The sequence below is a fragment of the Saccostrea echinata genome, unplaced genomic scaffold, assembly GCF_033153115.1.
Source record: "Saccostrea echinata isolate AGI-Se365-2 ecotype Australia unplaced genomic scaffold, CSIRO_AGI_Sech_v1 ptg000014l, whole genome shotgun sequence".
Taxonomy (NCBI): domain Eukaryota; kingdom Metazoa; phylum Mollusca; class Bivalvia; order Ostreida; family Ostreidae; genus Saccostrea; species Saccostrea echinata.
In genome coordinates this window covers 9996876-10012211 of record NW_026889763.1, presented here as the reverse complement: position 1 = coordinate 10012211, position 15336 = coordinate 9996876, and the positions used below count along the sequence as shown (strand labels likewise).

The 15336-nt window shown below is 36.0% G+C and overlaps 2 pseudogenes; one reads left to right on the top strand and one right to left on the bottom strand.

The window, feature by feature from the left end:
* Positions 1-562: 562 nt before the first annotated feature.
* On the bottom strand, positions 563-2517 carry LOC133187209 (putative nuclease HARBI1; annotated as a pseudogene).
* Positions 2518-5479: 2962 nt separating this feature from the next.
* Positions 5480-7445, top strand: LOC133187208 (putative nuclease HARBI1; annotated as a pseudogene).
* The last annotated feature ends 7891 nt before the right edge of the window (positions 7446-15336 follow it).

The following is a 15336-nucleotide window of genomic DNA, read 5'->3' as shown; positions in this document are numbered from 1 at the left end:
TTTTAAAACTCGAGACGATAGATGATTGACACGGCGAGAAGCCCAACTTTGAAGATGCTAATGATAAGTACCGAGTAACCACTAACAGTTATAGTTAAATTAGCTGATTAATTCATGATTTGGCAGAACTTTCTCGATCGATCCTACAGTTTACCAATGCGAGTACAGCTACCCTACGACATTACGTAATCGCGCGTTCCATTTTACATGTGGTTAGGTGACTGATTTGAACACAAAACGTTTAATATTTAGAAATCCGTTAGCGCACAATAAATTTTAGTGCCCAGAAAATTAGTAGTGCGCTATATTTTCTCGTTTTACAGTATAATATATCTTTGATGTTATGGAAATTATGACTTGTTTTGAGGCATGACAAGGGTTTACTACTTCATTATTCATTGTCTAAAAAGAAAAGAAAAAATAAAACAATGAGGTTGAGTGTTGTGGCCCTTGAAACCTGTTGTAAAATTATTTATTTCTGTACCTTTTATAACAGCACACTGTGCTACATTTACGTACAATTTACTGTACGTGACAAAAATGTGTTTTATATCAGTAAATTAAATTAACCAACTGTTAATTAAATAGTAAAATAGTCGTAATTTAGTGGCACCTAGGAGAAAAAGGTCCTCACCATGTGAGCACTCATGACATTGCCTCCAGCAGGGCAAGGATCAGCATCATCAACCTGCTGTACAACATTCTCCTCTGGCTTCAAGCTCCTCGCCCCTCTCTATCCCATAGTTGTGCAGAGTAACTGCCGCTTTAACGTACATCACTGCCGTGTCTGGTTTCGTAGGGAGGAGATATAAGCATTGAAACCTAATTTTCAGGTATCCAAATGTTGGCTTTATGAGCACTCTGGTCCTACACAAGGCATTGTTGTATCGCTTTTCGCTGTCATTTGCAGGGCTTACAAAAGGTGTCATGAGAAAAGGGCGTCACTGATAACCAGAATCACCTAGTAAAAGGCTATCATGGTCACCTGAAATACAAATCATTTTCGAATGTGGTCTCTTTTGCACCACTGCAAACAGTTAAGTGTAGGGATTGTAAATCATAAATGTCCCAGGTAATTCCTTTACTAAATCGGTGACATAATGGAGACATTATGAATATCCTCTTGTCATGTGTAGCCCCTGGCCAATTACAGCTGATGCTAGTGATTATAAATGACGGATCACAAACCATCTATAAAAGAAAATGAGGGGGTGGAGGCTGTAAAAATGACACTTCTTTAGGGGTTCTTGTTTTTTAATCGAAGTTCATGTTTATATCGGTGAACAAAAGAAATATTTCGTGGGTTATTGGTGATTTCAAAAGAATATATGAATGTCTCTAAACTGATGCTAAGGTACCGGGACATTAAGAGAATGGTACTGCTTTCTGTTTACAAAATCTGCCTCTTGAGGCCCAGATGGTTTGGAAATTCTTATATGTGTTCCATTTACGCAGCCCAGAACCCTTGGAAATCCTGTTAATTGTGAAATCAAGAAAATTTGGCCCTTTAGCATTACAATATAGTAGAATGAGAAATGGTCTTTTCGGGATATTAATTTACTTTATACAGTTACAGGTAATAACAATGACAATTTTATTAGGAGCTAATCTTCAATGTACACCCTCTGAACCCCCCCCCCCACTCCTATAACTGCTATAATTGACCAGCGTTAAAGTAGCATTTCAACCAGAGTTGTTTTTCTTTAGATGTGCCAAAAACTCATAACCTCTAGCACATACAGGTAATGGCAATGAACCTTAACTTTTGGCTAGGTTTTCAAAAAAGAAAATCAATGATTAAGAAGGATTGCAAGTTTTTCTTAATTGTTCTTAATCATTGGATCATTTAATGAAACAATTATTTTTTTGTTGTCAGTATCTGATGATTAAGCCACGTGAGGGACATTATATTCACATAGCTCTAATTGAATGAGAAAACAGCAATAATATATATTTTAATAAGGGGCAGGCCCTCTTATACCCTCTTCCATACTCACAGACAAAATGTAAAGACTATTTTATGAAAGTTAAAGTAGAATATGATCAAGAGTTGTCTCCCTTCATATGTGTCATAAATCATTAGTTCTATACCTTAAAGTCAATCTATATGAGTCTTAAAAAACCTGCAATGTGTGAAAATTCCATCATCACTTGGTGCGCCCGATCTCCTCTGTGAAATGAAATGTATTGTGGTGCCAATTCTGCAATGAGTGTGGATACACGCCATGCATCGCCCGGCTGTCGATCTTGAGATTTTGATGTCATCACCAACGAGGATGTGAGTAGCACCAGTGGATATAAATCTTAGTGTCACTAGTAATCGAAGGAGGGGTGGGACTGGAATGTTGCTCTGAGTTGGATGTGACAAGTCTGGCAGCTGACGCAGGAGATCCATAATGGTGTCTGGGTGGAACCTGTACCTTGCAAAGACATCATCTGCTGATAATTCTTCCAGTAAATTTGATCCATCCCTGAAATTGCGAGGAAACAATGAGCCATTTGCCGGTGTGCAGCCATTTTTATATGAGCAGACGACACTTGGAGCACACAACTGAAACCTCAAGTAAGCTCTTAAGCTTACTCGAGATTTCAGCAATAATTACTCCGTTTGGAGTATGTGTACTGTACTCGAAGTTTTACAACCTATATTTCGAGTATGTGCTCCAGCTAAAAATTTCGAGACAGCTTTCGAGCTAGATTTGGAGCTGGAGCCAAGTTTTATAACCATGAATTATTTCAAGCCTTACTCCAAATCTATATTTTCGAGCCAGAGTTGGAGCTGGAGCCCGAGTCAATGTATATAACCTCCTAGCCAGGTGTTAGAGCTGTGGTCTGTTGATTATACTGTGAAAATGTATGATTTTTTTTTAAATCTTGTTCTCTGCTCCTGGGTAGTAAGAAAATAAACTAAATGCAAAGTTGTGATAAGAAAGGGTGTCTCTTTTGTAATTGTTAATTCCATATGGCCCCTGGGTCAGGGGTTCTGATGATTGGGGAGCTCTTTTGATGATATAGTGAAAATGCATTATTTCTTTAAAAGTATTCACCTCGCTCCAGGGTAGTGAGGAAATAAACTAAATGCATAGTTATGATGAAGAAGAGACTCTGTTGATTATATAATGGAAATGCATTATCTCTAAAAAGAAAAAAAAAAAAAGAAAAAAAAATCTTTGCTCCTGGGTATAAAACAAACAAACTAAATGCATAGTTGTGATTAGGAAGGGTGTCTCATGATTTCTTAATATCTGTATTTAAAGTTTAATTTCAGGTCCAAGAAATGAATGGAATCATTCAAAACATAATATAAACTAAATCTTGTCGTTTTTAGGTGGTATAAATAGATAAGTATTTAGCACAGGAGTTAAATACCAAACCCATGACGTCATAACTATTGATCAAATATTTGCCGAGTGAAATTAAACCTGACGAGAATTCATGTAAACAAATATACGAAATAGGAGTTTTAGAGCATATACCGTGAATGTTATGTGTGATTCATAAGGAATTAAAGATTAAGAATCAGGTACGCTGATATATTATTATCATGTTTATGATGAACACAGGCAGTGCTTTGGAATTCCTATCAGGCTTTCCTCTGTCGTTCTATAACAAAGATGCAAAAGTTCAAAACTACGCCGCATACTTTGAAACATAATTTTTGTTTGTATCGAAAGCTTGTATTCTATTTTACTGACCGTTCACGGTAGCTCAGTCGGTAGAGCGCTCGCTTCGTGATCGGGAGGTCGTGAGTTCGAATCTCGGCCGCGACAGACCTAAGTCGATAAAAAATAGGTAGCAACTGTTCCTTCGCCATGCGCTCGGCACTTTGGAGTGAAAGTTGCGGGTCTTTCGGATGAGACCTTAAAAACCGAGGCCCCGTGTCACGGCAGGCGTTGGCACGATAAAGATCCCTCACTGCTCAATGGCCCTGAGTGCCGAGTAAAGGTCAAAATTTGAAGCCCTTCACCGGTATATGGTGACGTCTCTATATGAGTGAAAAATTCTCGAATGGGACGTAAAACAATATACAATCAATCTATTTTACTGGGAAAGTGCTGCTAGAATCGTGTGGTTAACATGAATTGATAACAATTCCTTGATCGTATGTTTAAAATGTAAAAAATATGGTAAGGTTTCATGCAAAACTTTGGAATATTTTTTTCTGTGTCGGGAGAGTAAGATTCTACATGTAGCAGCACTTTTCATGGCCCAGTGATATTTTAACATACTTATTTTCACTAAAAGAAAAGAATTGTGTCCGGAGTAGTGTTGAACTCTTCACCTTTTCATTACGGAAACTTTTCTATTTATAGAAATCAAGTGATGACGTCGTAGTGGAGTGCTTCTTTTAGCCTAAGACTCAATGACGTCTATACTATGGATAATTATAGTAAATGTTTTATCTATGGCTTTTCCAATTTCTCAATGTTACATTTTTCGAAAAAAGTCTAAATTCGCCGAAATATGATCTGGGTACTGCCTTAACATACCTGCGCAATACTCAGGAGCAGATTTTCAAAGGAATAATTCGTTTTCACTATATAATCTATAGACCCCCCTCTCCCCTTCAGTGAACCCTGACCCTTGGGCCACACATATCAAAATTTTGGAAGAGACACCCTAGCTCCTCATAACTATGCATTTAGTTCATCGGCTTAATCCGCAGGAGCAGAGAAGTTCTTTGAAGAATTAATGCATTTTCACTATACAATCAAAGCCCCGCCCTAACACCAGAACCCCTGAACCCGGGGCCATGAGACACCCTTCCTAATCACAAATATGCATTTAGTTTGTTTGCTTTATACCCAGGAGCAGAGTTTTTTTCTTTCTTTTTTCTCTTCTTTTTTTTTTTTTATAGAAATAATGCATTTCTACTATATAATCAACAGAGTCTCTTCTTCATCATAACTATGCATTTAGTTTATTTCCTCACTACCCAGGAGCGAGGTGAATACTTTTAAAGAAATAATGCATTTTCACTATATCATCAAAAGAGCTCCCCAATCATCAGAACCCCTGACCCAGGGGCCATATGGAATTAACAATTCCAAAAGAGACACCCTTTCTTATCACAACTATGCATTTAGTTTGTTTTCTTACTACCCAGGAGCAGAGAACTAGAGTTTCAAAAAAAAATCATGCATTTTCACAATATAATCAACAGACCACAGCTCTAACACCTAGCTAGGAGGTTATATACATTGACTCGGGCTCCAGCTCCAACTCTGGCTCGAAAATATAGATTTGAAGTAAGGCTCGAAATAATTCATGGTTAAAAACTTGGCTCCAGCTCTAAATCTAGCTCGAAAGCTGTCTCGAAATTTTTAGCTGGAGCACATACTCGAAATATAGGTTGTAAAACTTTCGAGTACAGTACACATACTCCAATTTGAGTAAGTATTGCTGAATTCTCGAGTATGCTTAAGAGTTTACTTGAAGTTTCAGTTGTGTACTCCAAGTGTCGTCTGCTCATATAAAAATGGCTGCACACCGGCAAATGGCTCATAGGGAACGTGTTCCGCGCAATTTCAGGGATAGATCAAATTTACTGGAAGAATTATCAGCAGATGATGTCTTTGCAAGGTACAGGTTCCACCCAGACACAATTATGGATCTCCTGCGTCAGCTGCCAGACTTGTCACATCCAACCTAGTGCAACATTCCAGTCCCACCCCTCCTTCAATTACTAGTGACCCTAAGATTTATATCCACTGGTGCTACTCACATCCTCGTTGGTGATGACATCAAAATCTCAAGATCGACAGCCGGGCGACGCATCGCGTACGTGTATCCACACTCATTGCAGAACTGGCACCACAATACATTTCATTTCACAGAGGAGATCGGGCGCACCAAGTGATGGTGGAATTTTCACACATTGCAGTTTTTTTTTTAAGACTAATATACATTGACCTTAAGGTAGAACTAATGATTTATGACACATATGAAGGGAGACAGCTCTTGATCAAATTCTACTTTAACTTTCATAAAATAGTCTTTACACTTTGTGAGTATGAAAGAGGGTATAAGAGGGCCTGCCCCTTATTAAAATATTATATATTATTGCTGTTTTCTCATTAAATAAGAGCTATGTGAATATAATGTCCCTCTCGTGGCTTAATCATCAGATACTGACAACAAAACAGTAATTGTTTTATTAAATAATCCAATGATTAAGAATAATTAAGAAAAACTTGCAATCCTTCTTAATCATTGATTTCCTTTTTTGAAGACCTAGCCAAAAGTTAAGGTTCATTGCCATTACCTGTATGTGCTAGAGGTTATAAGTTTTTGGCACATCTAAAGAAAAACAACTCTGGTTCAAATGCTACTTTAACGCTGATAAATTATAGCAGTTATAGGAGTGGGGGGGGGGGGGGGTCAGAGGGTCTACATTGAAGATTAGCTCCTAATAAAATTGTCATCGTTATTACCTGTAACTGTATAAAGTAAATTAATATCCCGAAAAGACCATTTCTCATTCTACTATATTGTAATGCTAAAGGGCCAAATTTTCTTGATTTCACAATTAACAGGATTTCCAAGGGTTCTGGGCTGCGTAAATGGAACACATATAAGAATTTCCAAACCATCTGGGCCTCAAGAGGCAGATTTTGTAAACAGAAAGCAGTACCATTCTCTTAATGTCCCGGTACCTTAGCATCAGTTTAGAGACGTTCATATATTCTTTTGAAATCACCAATAACCCACTAAATATTTCTTCTGTTCACCGATATAAACATGAACTTAAATTAAAAAACAAGAACCCCTAAAGAAGTGTCATTTTTACAGCCTCCACCCCCCTCATTTTCTTTTATAGATGGTTTGTGATCCGTCATTTATAATCACTAGCATCAGCTGTATTTGGCCAGGGGCTACACATGACAAGAGGATATTAAAAATGTCTGCATTATGTCACCAATTTAGTAAAGGAATTACCTGGGACATTTATGATTTACAGTTCCTACACTTAACTGTTTGCGGTGGTGCAAAAGAGACCACATTCGAAAATGATTTGTTTTCTAGGTGACCATGATAGGCTTTTACTAGGTGATTCTGGTTATCAGTGACGCCCTTTTCTCATGACACCTTTTGTAAGCCCTGCAAATGACAGCGAAAAGCGATACAACAATGCCTTGTGTAGGACCAGAGTACTCATAAAGCCAACATTTGGATACCTGAAAATAAGGTTTCAATGCTTATATCTCCTCCCTACGAAACCAGACACGGCAGTGATGTACGTTAAAGCGGCAGTTACTCTGCACAACTATGGGATAGAGAGGGACGAAGAGTTGGAAGCCCAGCAAAATGTTGTACAGCAGGTGGATGATGCTGATCCTTGCCCTGCTGGAGGCGATCCACGGGTATGCCATGAGTGCTCACATTGTGAGGACCTTTTTCTCTTAAGGGCCACTAAATTACGACTTGTTTACTATTTAATTAACAGTTGGTTAATTTAATTTAATGATACAAACACATTTTTGTCACAAACAGTAAATTTGTACATACATGTAGCACAGTGTACTGTTATAGAAAGTACAGAAATAAATAATTTGACAATAGGTTCAAAGGCCACAACACTGAACATGAGTCTTTGTTTTCATTTTAGACAATGAATTTTGAAGTAGTAAAACCCTTGTCATGGCTCAAAACAAAAGTAATAATTTCCATAACATCAAAGATATATTATATGTATTAATTGATAAATGCATATTGATTTGACTAATTATAGTTCTTCACTCAACTTATCAACTGTGAGTAGTAATTTTTGAGAGCCTTGCACATTAATTCTGCATAAACATAGTGAATGAATATGAACAAGGATCCCAGTGGCCAGTGTTGTTCAGGTGGATGTAGTCCAATTAAAACTAGATGTGTCGTAACGCCACGAATGCCCCTGCAGGCATCCAAAAATTCAAATGCCATGCACAAAATGTGCATTTATAACTAAGACAAGAAATAAACTGCAAATTTTAAATTGCACATTTGTAGCCAAGATAATGGATAGAAATTGTGAATTTTTAAATTTTTCCAAGTTCAAGGAGGATAACCGTCAAAAATCTTCGGACCAGGACCAAATTCGAATCTGACCTGTATTTTCTGGTAAAATACCTGCATATGCAATTTCAACCTTATACATAAATCCCTACAAAAGTTAGAAAAGCGGAAACTGAAAATTTCTTAATTTTTTCTGAGTTCAACAGGGATAACCCCGTCAAAAATCATCAGACCATGAACAAATTCAAACTTGACATGGGTATTCTTGTGACGTATCCGTATGTCAAATTTGAGTTGAATGTATGCAACACTTGCCGAGATAATGAAAGGAAAGTCAATAATGACGGAAGAGAGTAACACTATATGCCTCGGCCATTTTATGGCGGGGTCATAAAAATTATCAAATATTTGTATGGCTTCTAGATAAAATCTTGCAAAAGATAATCTTTGAAATAGGATGCAGAGATACTATTATCTGATTTAGCTAGAAATAATGAAGCTTGAGAAGGATGATTGTTAACCAAAGTGACAACAGTGATGGAAAAATACAAAATCACAAAAAAAAATCCGGGGGGGGGGGGATAATTTTAAAATGGAAGCGACTTCATACATATGTACTTAGGAAAATTGATAAATAGTTGACATTTTTTTTCTTCTAAAATTTGAAGAGCATCTATTTTATACTTTTATTTTTTGACATAATTAACGACCCCGCTTAAAGAACCTCGGTTATTCATAACGTCAAAAACACACTTTTACCACGTCTATGTACCCATCATTTGAAAAATCGTTTAAAAACAATTATTTAAAAAAGTAATTAGACTTTTAACCTAAGATTTCCTTAATTTGTTAATTCTTATGAATTATGTAAAAATAGTTGCTTTCAAAGAGTAAGTTGATGAGTGACATTTATTAATTACAATTCTAAGTATTTAATTTTGTTTTCAACCTTTATCTATAAGTGCACCGGTTCCGTAGAACCCCGGCATACTATACAATAACAAAATTAACAGTAAAAATAATTTTAATAATTGTATAATTACAAGTTAATCATCATTTAATTTATAGGATTTTCTTAAAATTTAAAATAATAATAATTGAAATAAAACAAAATTGACAACTTTCTTTAAATGTTATGGGTGTTTCGGCTTTGGCCGTGGAACTATTTCCTCCCCGTCCTTCCAAAAAGTGAAAGGATGACTGCACTAAAGGACATGCGAAATTCGCCATAAAAATAAACTTTCAAAACAAGCATTCTTCTTCTCATTGCAAGAAAGGTCAACATCCAATCTACAACTTTTATGTAATAACGTTTAATAAAAGAGTGTATTTACGAAGTTCGAATCTGTTTTCAAAGGCAGGGGTATCACAATTACGTACTTGAATCTCCGTTCGATAATGAGGACGCCCACTTTTTTAGACTTTATACGTACACGTAGTCAGCGCATGTTTGTCTATTGTTCTACGTTTAACAGTAGTTGTATATTTGCATAAATAATAATGTGTCAAAAGAAGATTAATAGACAAATATGCGCTTATAGTTAAAAAGAGAAAAAACTGCTTCTTCTTAAATTCGCTCTCTGTGTTGTAACCAAGGATCGTGACATGTTGAATATTATAATTCACCACGTGATTTCTTACCTCAGGTAACTTTGTGAATACTAAATTCCGTCACGTGACTTGTAAGGTAGCATGTTTTGTGCTAACTGGGGCATTGTGTTCGAACACGTTAAGTCATCTGGCATTGATATAAAATCTGCTTTAACTACATGACGTGCTCAAATTCTTAATTTCGTTTTGAAACCTTTGTCAGAAGTGTATTTGTGCCATACAGAATGGAGAGGGAGATTGGAAAGAGTGATCAAGTTCTTTTTTCCAAACAATGTCATTATTATTTATCAAGTATAATTTTAGACCCATTCTTACAATGTTAGCTCCACCTCTCATGCATATGTAATGTTCAATCAAGGGCAGGTAAGTATAAATTCACTATATTTGGAAAGCAGTAAGGACAAAAAACATTGAATCATTCTATTGTATCACAGTCTAAAATCATTTTCAGATTTTGAATTTGGTTCCAAATTGACAGGATTCTTTTATAAACATACATAAGTGAAATAAGGTTTAGATGTAAAAGCAACAGAAGCAACCGAAAAAGACCCAAAAACAGGCGTTAAGTGCAGTCATCCTTTGTCGAGCACTGGATTTTCACTGTGATCTCGTCCGTGAAAATTACATCATTGAAATGTCCATTTGATGAAGCACAGTTGATAGCAAATTTTAGTCTCTTCGATCTGTTCAGGATGCGAACTTGTTGGCAGTATTTTACACTTCGCCGTTTCCACCCCAATTTCTGCAATGCCAATTGCACTGTCACTTACACTTGGTCCGAATCTATCCCTCAACAATCTTGACAGTTCAGATGCTGAGCGTTCTCGGTCTGATGAAACGGCATTGTCTAAATACTCCAAATGTTCATCAGACAATTTGATGCGTGGATCTCTCCCATTTCGTTGCACTCAGTCATTTATGCTGCCAGTCGCTCTATACCGCTTCAAAAATTCTGAAATTCCTTGTCTGGACACAAGAACAATATCTTCTCTGTTAATGGAATCTCGTATTTGGGTATTGTTCAGTCCATTATCCTTTAGCAAAATTATCCGCCGCCGAATGTAGGAGATATTCTGGTACTGGGAGGTGCAGGGATGTACGTAATCCACGCCTAAAGTACATGGGTACATATGCATTGAAAATTATGGGATTTTTCGCTCATACGGCTCATGAGGATATCGGATACCTGCCGTTCATATTGGTCAGAGTGATCTTCAATTAAGTTTTCCAAATTATCCATATTTTAACACAACATGTTACATGTACATATGCACAGCATTAAATATTTTCGGTTCCGTTTTTTTTTTTCGTACCCTGTGCTTTGTCTCTGTTCAGAGATCTTCATGAATAATAGAATGAACATGACTAAATTAACTCGTATTTTAATAATTAAGGATTAAATATGAAAAATTTATATGATGTATACTGTTTCTTGTGTGATTTTTTATATTTAAAGTGATTTAACCTCGAATCATATTTTCCGTTCCTTTCCTCCTTCCGTTCCGCGTTTTAGCAACACCCGAGTATATGTGCCTAATGTGATAAATTCTCCACAAATATAGAAAGAAATTGACACAGTACAAGGGTTTTGCCCAAAATAATAAATTACTTGACTACTGAATTTTTGTGGCTTTTTAGGTCACCTGAGTTTACTCAACTAGGGTTGAAGAGGAATAAAAATTGAGAATTTCATGGTCACTGCCCCCCCTGGGGCCTGAGGGATGGGGCCAAAACCATTAAAATTAAAGCAATCTTAAAATCTTCTTCTTTTCTCCTGGACATCAACAGATCAAGCAGTCAAAATGTTGGCATGATTGTAATAAGCATTGAGCCCTCCACCAAAATTGTGAAATTCATGGTTAGGGGTTCTGGTGCTAGCTAGGGCGGGGCTCTATTGATTATATAGTGAAAATGCATTATTTCTTTAAAAATCTTCTCTGCTCCTAGGTATTTAGCAGATAAACCAAGTATATAGTTATAATGAAAAAATATCACCTCTTCCAAAATACTGAATATCTTAGGCCCTGGGTCAGCGGATCTGGTATCAGGGCGGGGCTCTATTGATCATATAGGGAAAATGCATTAATTCTTCAAAAATCTTCTTCTCTCCCCCTGTATATAAAGCAAATAAATTAAGTGCATGGTTATTATGATCAAGGATGCCTCTTACATTAGCTAGATTGTGAAATTTGTGGCCCCAAGTTGAGGGGTTCTCTGGGGAAGGGAGGGGAGCTCTATTGATTATATAGTGAAAGTGCATTATTTTTGTGAAATCTCTCAGCCCCTGAGTTTTTTAACCTTGGACTTCCACTTGCATTTGAGAAACTTTAGCCTTTGCCATGAGCTGCCAAACAGGGGCATCAGTGTTTCACAAACACATTTTGTTGATCCTATATTGGTCAGATACAAATCAATCAAGGAGAGAAACAACAGGAAGTGGGAGACAATCGTGGCAGTACTTCTCTATAATGGATGATCACCCCGCTGTGAACCCCACTACGGTAACCTCATCAATGCAAAACTCAAATGCATCAAACACCCCTTCTTATTCAAAGCCTCCCACCCCAAAAAAAAAAAAGAACTGATAAAGAACCAATATGGGTTACCCAATACCATGAGGGGTTGAAGGTAATTCATCAAGAAAGAATGGAGTTGGAAAAAGAAAAATTAAAATTGGAAGGAGAGTTGCTGCTCTAGAAAAACTGATAAATAAAGAATAAAGCAGTCATTAATTGGTTTCATAAGGGTTACGGTCTACTGTCCCTCTGTTCCAAAGTTTATAAAAAAAATCTTTAAAAAAATCCTAACATTGATTTTATGTACGACCAAAGCATTACATTCAAATGGAATAAAGTCTAAGGTATGAAGTGAGACTTACTTTTTCAAAATTGCATTTATGTCTAGTCATCTTATGAAGAAAATTTAAGACACTGACAGAAAGAGAACTAAATTATTAAGTGAATCGCTGTTAAAAAATTATACCCGTTGAAAAAAAAATTCGAATGTTTGTGTTTAATTATGTCTCCCATTCAAAGGGGAGACTTATAGTTTTTGTCGATTCTCTTATGTCCAGGCCATAACTTTTATATCCTTTGACATTAAGACTTCAAACTTTGAACATAGACAAATGACATTGAGGAGGAGTGCAGGCCACCAAAATTTTGACCTTGACCAATTTTTGAGGTCAATCTTTTACATTAAAATAGAATCCAAGCCATAACTTGAGATTCCTTTGATATTAGGACTTCAAAACTTGGAACATAGAAGACTTTGATACAAGATGAACTGCTCCAAAATTTTGACCTTGACCATTTCTTCATCAAGGTCGAATTTAGAAAACATGACAAAAGACTATTACTTAAGAACCCTTTGACATTAAGTAGGCCTTTCAACTGCCGCTAGGGTTCGATGAAAAGAACGATAACCCATTACCGGAACTTGTTTAGAGCGGGTCCGACGAAGCTAATTGTTTTTAAGGATGTCAAGTTTTAGCATTTCCCAAGTGTTCCTTCACCGACAGGGAAATCCAGTGGTTTTAAAATTTAGGTCAAATGTTCTACTCAAATATCATGTAGTTATAGACACTGTACAATAATATATAAGTGAAATTTTTAGTAAAAATATAAAGTGAAATCCATCCCCCTTCTTAATTTGATTAAATTTTTATACTTGATCGTTCTTCTTCGTGCTTAGTGAAAAGAATAAGATAATTTATTGTTGCATTTCATTGTAGAAATATTTATCTTTATAGATGAAGCACAACAATGCACAAATTAAAAAACATAGCATTATATTTTCTTCTTCATAACAACTGTTAGGTAGAGTTAAAAATCTTGAATATAGTCCATTCCCCATTCATTGATCCCGTTATTCCAGGTATAGAGTGAAGGCATTCTCCTTGTTTTGGTCAACCCTTTTGTGTACCAAAGGATATAAGGAACCCTTTTGTGTACATAACAATACCAATTGAAGCAGCCTATATGTCATTCCTATAAACGATAACTCAAAAATCGGCACTTTGTTGGTCATGTTTTACATTTGAGTTACCTGTCCTTAAAACACCACATCGTACAAATCTAATATTAATAATTAATTTTTTTTATGATTTAATCAAAGGTATGTATAGGTTATAATCTTTTTTAAGAATTTCATGTACCTACAAATATCTCTATCAATTGTTTTTTACCATATGTATAACTTGAAAAATCAGTTGAAAGGCCTACATTAAGACTTCAAACATGGAGAGGTAGTATAGAACAAGGGTGAATGCCAACATTTTTTTAACCTTGACCTATTAATAAAGTCAAGGTCAACCTGTTACATGAAAATATAGTCCAGGTCATAACTTGAGAACTTTTCGACATAAGGATTTCAAACTTGGAACAAGGAAAGACAACATTCAGACTAAATGCACGGCATAAATCTTTGACCTTGACTGCTTTCTTTATTCAAGGTCGAATTAAGAAAAAGATGACCAGACCATAATTTAAGATCCTTTGGACATGAAGATTTGAAATTTTGTACACAGATCGAGGAATTTGAGCTGAAATGAACTGCATTATTATTTTTGACCCTGATTGTATTATTGCCCTTGTTAATGTTGGTAAAAAACAAAACAATACCCACTAGCTTCTTCAGAATTTATTCTTCATATCAGAGGGACATTAGACCTTAACAAATATTCTGGTCAGTTTTGCTGTATAACCTGAACCATATACTAGATTCTTTTATCATCATATGATGCATTTTGAATTCATACAAGTTTAATGCTTTATATCTAAAATTTATACCCCCTTTACAGCTCATCATTACATACAAACCTATCGGCTGATAAATACAAATATTCATACCATGCTTTGTTGAACTTCAAAGATAAGACCATTAGAAATGATTTTTATGCCCCCTGATCGAAAGATCCCGGGGGTATATTGTTTTTGTCCGTTTGTCTGTCTGTCTGTTGTCAACTTTAACCTTGCCCATAGCTTTTGATTGGTTAGAGCTATGACTTTCATATTTCACATGTGTATTCCTTGTGACAAGATCTTCCTTTGGATACCAACAACTTTGACCTTGACGTTTTACTTACTTTTAAAAAACTTTAACCTTCGCCATAACTTTTGAACAGTTGCAGCTAGGGCTTTGAAATTTCACAGGTATATTCCTTGAGACATGACCTTTCTTTGGGTACCAACATTTTTTATCTTTTGGCCTGGATTTTGACTTGCATTTGAGAAACTTTAACCTTCACCATAAGCTGCCTCACGGGGGCATCAGTGTTTCACAAACACATCTTGTTATTATTTAAACTGCTCAGCTGACTTCAGAAGAAAAGAAACACAGTGTATTTGTTAAATAATATCTTTAACATTTAAACAAAATTTTCTGCAAAAAACTGTAAAACCTGTGACATTTGATAACTAACACTTCTTTCACTAGTGGTCTTACTGGACAGAGCTTCTACACCAAGACTTGGGAAAATCTGAACAGCAAATCCTCTAATGTTGTCTACGGAATAGAATCTAATCTTTGTGGACTTATTTATGTTGGTGAAACCAAGGGTTCACTTCATAAACGAATATCGGGTCACACATTTCAAATAAACAACGGGGGCCAGCAGCTTCTCTACAAGCACTTTAATTTACCTGATCATTCAATTTTGTCGATGAAAGATTTACCATCATACCAACAGTCCATCACTGAGTACACCTTTACATAGAAAACGAAAAG